Source organism: Prionailurus bengalensis, chromosome A1, assembly GCF_016509475.1.
Source record: "Prionailurus bengalensis isolate Pbe53 chromosome A1, Fcat_Pben_1.1_paternal_pri, whole genome shotgun sequence".
In the NCBI taxonomy this organism is placed as follows: domain Eukaryota; kingdom Metazoa; phylum Chordata; class Mammalia; order Carnivora; family Felidae; genus Prionailurus; species Prionailurus bengalensis.
Genome location: NC_057343.1, coordinates 185,906,489 through 185,913,728, shown reverse-complemented (window position 1 = coordinate 185,913,728; position 7,240 = coordinate 185,906,489). Strand labels below are relative to the sequence as shown.

Genomic DNA, 7,240 nt, shown 5'->3' with positions numbered 1-7,240 from the left:
TCTCTCCATAGTTTTTTTCCAATCCTCAAAGAAGTTCCTTTCTTAGCTATTAAAATCTTTACATTTACCTTGAAGGAACAGACAAAGTATGTATCACATTTTAAGTCTATTGTGATCATAGAAAAGGTCTGCAAATTTGGTATTAATTTCTCTAAAAGAAAAATGTATAATTCATCTTTAATTTAAGAACTCTATAATTCATTTAACTATCTCTCTTGAGATAACCAATAAACAACTTTGTTTAAATATCTCCCTTGAGATAACCAACAAATGAGTGATATATAAGATGTTCCTGATAAGTTCTCATCTTACTATAAAGAATTATAAGAACTCTACTATTAAAATTATCCACATCCATTGCATCTCAGGGCGGCTGTATATATAAGCACTGCAAGTGAGGGCAAGATTGACCCTCTCTGTGAAGTTCTTTTCAAGATTTGTGTCGATCCAACATATGAGTCAAGTAAGAAAGCCACACTGATCTTTGTGTTTTAAAAATTGGATAATAAGTTTAAACACATTTTTAACTTATTCTTCCTACCCTCAGTGGTTTAATTATTTTGTAAACTCCAATTTGTAGACCTCTGGACTAGAGAATAAATCTCACACTCTCTTGTATAGAGTTCAAAGCCTTCTGAGATCTCATTTCTATTTGATGGCTCACCTGTAATTTTCTTATGTTATTCATCCTGCATAGATTACCATTCTCCCTCCTTTGCTCAGTTTTTCCTCATCTGGTTCTCAAAATTCTACCCATCTTTCAAGCCATAGGACCTGACTGAATAGCACATGTTGGCTGAATGAAAGACCTTCTTACCTTTTCTTAACTTGGAATTACATAACCACTTATTTTTTGACTTGGTTGTGTGTATTTTTGAGTAGACCAAGACCTACAAATAGGGACTGTGACCATCAAATCAAATGTTTGCACCTAAGTGAGTGACTAGCACAAAATAAGTAGTTCATAACAGTGTTTTTTAATGTTTATTTATTTTACAGAGAGAGAAACACAGAGTGTGAGCAGGGGAGAGGCAGAGAGAGGGAGACACAGAATCTGAAGCAGGTTCCAGGCTCTGAGCTGTCAGCACAGAACCCGATGTGGGGCTTGAACTCACGAACCATGAGATCATGACCCTGAGCTGAAGTTAGACACTTAACTGACTGAGCCATCCAGGCGCCCCTCCGTAGCAGTTTATCAGATCATTTGTCATCCCATCTAGCTGTAATTAATATTTTCTTTCTCTGTTTTCAAAATCTGTATTCTATTACAGAGTAGGTACTCAATAACTACCGAATTAGAATAAGATTCAGTAAGTGGCTCAGACTTTTTAGTTGTTTTTTTTTGTTTTGTTTTTTGCTTTGTAGTTAGATCTGACCCAGTGGTAAAGGCACAAGTGGAATTTTGATTGCTAGAGTGTCGTATAGTTGAGATGGAAAGTTATTTGGAAGTGTGCCTGATGCTGAACATCAAATCTTTAGTTGTTCACTTACCACAGTCATGTCTGTATATGTTATTTCACAGCAATGTGCAAATTGCTTATGACTGTACCCAGTAGAATGGTACTCTATCTGAGCTCATTTGCAGCAGTTTAAAAAAAACTCCAGAGCCCAATATCACAACTGTTTTTTTCCTTTTTGATCTTACCTCATTAGGGGGACAGGGTAAGGGTTGTATAATGTGCTGAAATCTGTCAATACTTTGTGTTTCTTATTCATTAAAACCTTCAGATGCTGTTTTCCTAGTGGTTCCATTTACCAGAGAGGGTGAGGAGAAAAACACTAAACAGGTGTTCTTGACTTGAAAAACAGCAATTTCAAGCAACTCACAAGGGGGGGATGTTGGAAATTTTCAGATTCTGAAGTTGTCACTGGGAGATAAATTTGGGTTACACATTCGCCTCTCATAAACAGACTTTCTTTAACATAAATTTCTGCAGTGCATGAGGCACCTGATTTCTCTGGGGGCAGACATGCTTCACGGAGCAATCGTGCTGCAAAGAGATAGTGTATATTTTCCCAGCCTTCTTCCAAATGCACAGAAATGAGCTGGAGGAGTAGTATACTGAGCTGATAATATGGAATTCTAGCTTCCCCTGGCAAGGAGTAAAATACCTATGGCAAATATTTGGCTTGATTGATGGGAAAGTGTCTGAATTTTGAGTAACCTAAATTCAAGATTAAATGTTTCTGTAATACCATAAGAAGATTATTTGTCAAAAAAACAATGAGGTATATTAGGTATCTTATACAAAAGGATTACATAGTACTGTCTTTGCTTCTTAGGTAGCACTGTCTGAAGCAAAGAGAAAGTTAAGAGAGATAATTCTTACAGCAGTGCTTCTCAAAACGTGGTCTCCAGGCCACTGGCATTAGCATTATGTCTGTTCTTGGGCCACATTCCAGAAATATTGAATCAGAAATTCTAAGAGTCGGGTCTAGGAATCTTGTGTTTTACCAAGTGCTCCAAATGATTCTGATACCTGCTAAAGTTGGAGAACCATTGTTCTGTCAGAATTCGATTCATTTATTCATTCAAATAATAATTATTGGGTATCTAAAAAGTTCTAGGCATTCTTTTTAAGTACTGATATTATAGCAGTGTGAAAAAATAGTCAAACTTTTATTTTCTTGCAGCTTATATTCAAGTGAGCGATCCGGGAAAGTCAAAGGGAATAAGAAATTCATTAGTTTGTGTATGTCATTTTGGGCCCTGCCAGATGTCCTTTTTAGTGACCATGATGTTTGAGGTACAAATTCTGCCAAGCCTGCCTCACATGAACTGAAGTTCATTTTATAAGTTAGCTACTTTCTCTTTCATGGCCAGCTCTTCTGGGACTGGTTTGAAAATCTCTATCTAGATGCTCAAGATCCATGACTTACCTAAATGTGCAGCTGATCTGCAAATATTTGTTCCTCCAAATAATTTGTTAATCATCTCTCTCTGTTTAGCCCTCTAGTATGGGCATTGTAAATGAATTGACTGGCATGATCCCCAACATCTGGGCTCTGACTCTATAAAGGTTTATCATTGAACCATATGGTATAAATGACATACAATACATGTATAACAGTTAACAGAGGGATGACTTAGATTAATAAATAAGTATTAGTGAACATTCTTACCATGAAAAATTAGAGGAATAGTAGGTCCTGAGCATTTGGTATTCGGTAGGCTAGAATCAGGAGGGATTCACTACCTTTCATCCAGTTAGTCATTTATCCAAAGGTTTTTTTCCCAACTTTGAAAAATTTCATAATAAAGCATACAAATAAGTCAAAAGACAAGTACAATAAATACCTATATAATATCCTTTAAAATTTACTATCTATACTTCCTCTTTCTCTTTTTCTTTCTTTCTCTCTCTCTCTCTCTCTCTCTCTCTCTCCACACACACACACACACACACACACGCTCAGAGTTTTGCCATTCTATGTGAAAGTTCAAGTTGCGTATATTAAGAAATATCACCCATTAATAATGCAGCCGGGATCTCTTAAGAATAAGGATATATGCTCAAGTTACCACAGTGTCATTATCATTCCTAAGAAAATAACAATCCCATAAACAAAATGCCTCCACTTTGTTTTCTCCACAACACTGACTTACTGAAGAGTTCAAGTCAGTTATTATGTATTATCTCCCACATTCTTGATTAGCCTCTTTCCTCTTGGTGTTATTTAATGTGTTCCTCTATTCCTTCAGTTCCCTACTGTCCAGAGGTACTGAAATTTAGGCCAGAGGCTTGATTGGATTTCATCCAATGGATGCTTGAATATCTGTAATGTACCAGTCACAGTCCAGTAAGTAAAACAGACAGTCTTGCTCTCATGAAGCTCAAATTCTATTTTGGGAAGATATAAAATAAACAGACATATTAGAAACCTGTATAGAGATAACGTCCCCTAATGGTAAATGCTGTGATAAAAGTTAAGTATGGTGATGTGACAGTGACTTAGAGACAGTTAGTGACAGGAGTTAGCCAAGCAAGACCTCATTGTGGAGATGATATTTGAGCTATTATCTGAATGGAAATTACAGGAAGTAATTACAGGAAGTAAGGGAGAGGGGTGAAGAATATCAATTTGCTAAACCCACTGACTGAAACAAAGACTTCCTGGAGGATGTTGAATTTCATGAGTTTATTGAATGAAGGAAGGGAAATCTTGGGAAATATTTGAGAATTTTAGGAGGATAATCATGTGAGTCATTAGGGGTTAGTGAGAACACTGTTGATCAGATGGTAATTCTAGTAGTGTATTGTGGAGCCTGTTCTCTTTTGTTAGTAACTGCACGTATATACCTAGCTGGCGGCAATGATGCCAACACAATGGACAAAAAGGAGAAAATGTAAAAAAATAATCGAGGAATATACTAACATTTGTTGAGCACTGTTGGTAATCATTATCCTTGCAAGTTCCTGAAATGTCATACAGAACTTCACTGGGAGTTGTGTGCCAGAAAAATCCAGTGTTCACGGTGGAAGGTAGAGAAAGTTGAAATTATTGTTAGTTCTTCTGCCATGTTTGTCATCCTTCCTATCCCTTCAAAATGTATGACCTTCTATTATTCCAGTCTGTTTTTATGACTTGCTGGAGCCCACTCTGGATGCATTTATGAATGTAACTTATTAAACGCATGCAGATAAATATGAGTAACGACCTTTATGGTGAGTAGAGAGGGGAACTGAAGAAGATGCTTTTTTGGAACAGTTTTCATTTGGCTCTTTGACAGAAAAGCAGTAGAAAACTAGGTATTCATGTGTGCTTGTATGCTGTCATATTGCAGTGGATAATTGTCTCAGATGAAATATCTACCTACCTACATGGTACACATCTAGTAGGAGGTATCTATCCCGTGGTTGATTTCTCAGCTAGTATTTGACAAAGCCTGTGGGTGAGGTTTCTGACACCTGTCAGAGAGATCACGGGAAATGCTTTCTCTGGAAGTACATGGAGATAGAGCTGACTGGGCTCTGGCTGTTGAAAAGAGAGTCCTCAGAGAGAGAAACATGCTGGAGCAACTGACTGACATTCCTCATAGCTATTCCTGATCACTGTTCCTCTCGGTGGGCCTCAGTCTGCCCATCTGTGAAACCCATCTGTGAAATGTATGTATATTGAAAATGCTTGATGAATTTATGTGTCAGGAAAAAAAACTAAAAAAGAAGACATTCACCAGTCATGTAGTATTTCTAGGGATTTGTAATCAATGCTTATGGTTCTGTGCAAGTTGAATTCTGTTTTTGATTTATGTCTTTCTCAGTAAAATGCTGTACGTGTGCATGCATGTAGGTGCTTGTGCTTACTTTGGAGAAGGACTAAAGAGGATGAACACATTATTCTATTAAAATACAACACATTTCAGAAAAATTTGGAGTTAATTTACATACTTTCAAAAGGCCATGGTATGAAGCATAGCTGTCCAATAAAAATTTCAGGGATTATGAAAATATTCTGTATATGCATTGTCTTGGATGATAACCACTAGTCACATGTGGCTGTGGAGCACTTGAAATGTGACTGGTGTGAATGAGGAACTGAATTTTTAACTTAATTCAGTTAATTTAAACAGCCACAAATAGTTGGTGGCTACTATTTTAGAAAGAGTAGGTCTAGGGGCGCCTGGGTGGCGCAGTCGGTTAAGCGTCCGACTTCAGCCAGGTCACGATCTCGCGGTCCGTGAGTTCGAGCCCCGCGTCAGGCTCTGGGCTGATGGCTCGGAGCCTGGAGCCTGTTTCCGATTCTGTGTCTCCCTCTCTCTCTGCCCCTCCCCCGTTCATGCTCTGTCTCTCTCTGTCCCAAAAATAAATAAACGTTGAAAAAAAAATTAAAAAAAAAAAGAGTAGGTCTAAAGAGATGTTGAGGTTTTGCTTTTAAAAGTCAACATCTAATTAGGCAGTCTGCAAGATTGATTATTCTTGGATTTGGATTATTAGTATATTTTGTTGTGTTTAAATGTGCACCAGTTCCTACTCTCCTGCCCATTCCCTCTCCTTCCTGGTTTTACACACACACACACACACACACACACACACACTCTTCCTTATTGCTAAGCACTAATTTTGTTTTATATCCACACTTCTTGTGGCAGTACAATGTACATACTATGCTACATCAAAATTTTCACCATTTGTTCTCCTTTATAATTAGGAACCAGATGTCTAGCCTGATTTAAATTCTCAAAGGTAATTGATATCTTCCATGGTGGTCAAATCTTTCTCCTTAACTTCTGGTTATCTCTACTAATATCAGCCCTTGCTTTAAGATCGCTCTTTAGCCTCTTTGGTGCTATGACATCCTGAGTATATATCTTTTTCCAGTGATCTTTCCCTCTTTTTTTCCAGTGTCCTTTAACATTATGGACCTTTCCTATAGCTCAGATTTACTCTTCTGGATTCAGCTAAAAATTCTGATTAATTTTTTTTTTTTTTTTTTAGGAAATACATCTAATCCTCATCTCTCTAGTGATCTGTCTGAAAATCTCACACTTTCTCCTTGAGTTTTCTTATTTGATGTGTAAAAATGTAAGTTTAATATTAAAACAACTTTTAATTTTCCTATCAAAATGAATCCCCCATCCAGTGTTGAAATATACTACTGTATTTCCTGTTATGCAGAGTTGAAGGCTTGGTCATCCTTACTTTCCACACTTTTTGTGCTTCCTCTCAACTCAGTCAGCATTTGCTGACAGTTCTTTTTCTTTTTTTTAAGTAATATATGGAATGCTTCATGAATTTGCATCTCATCCTTGTTGAGTGGGCATGCTTATCTCTGTATCATTCTGATTTTAGTGTGTGTTACTAAGGCAGATACAATTTTTCCTCTGTCATGGATGTTGGGTTATAACTAGTTTCTTTTTCTACTGTTCACTTGACAGTAGGGACTTGACTAGGGACTTCTTTGGCTTACATGTGCATTACATCTGTCCCCTAATTGGTGCTGTTACCTCCGGTCTTAATGGGGGTTGTACTAATGACTCCATTTCTATCTTATCTGCCTATTCTGCATTCATTTAACGCTCTGGGTATGTTGGCTTGGTCACTCTTGCAGAATCATTCTTACTTTTCCAACTATATGCCTTTGCTTAATACTACCAGCTCTTCCAAAAGTTGAATTGTCTTATTTGTGCATTCAGATCCTACATGCCTAACCCTTCTATTCTGTTATTCATAGATTATTCACCAACCATGTATTGAGTGCTTGCTTTTGCAGGCATGAACTTTAGTGCTCAGCTCATAAC

At 37.2% G+C, this 7,240-nt stretch overlaps 1 non-coding gene across 1 annotated transcript; it reads right to left on the bottom strand.

Annotated features, from left to right (window-relative positions):
• Window positions 1–6,711: 6,711 nt before the first annotated feature.
• LOC122496621 lies at window positions 6,712–6,813 on the bottom strand. Its single transcript, XR_006300879.1, has one exon. It is a non-coding gene; the product is annotated as a U6 spliceosomal RNA (small nuclear RNA).
• Window positions 6,814–7,240: the final 427 nt, after the last annotated feature.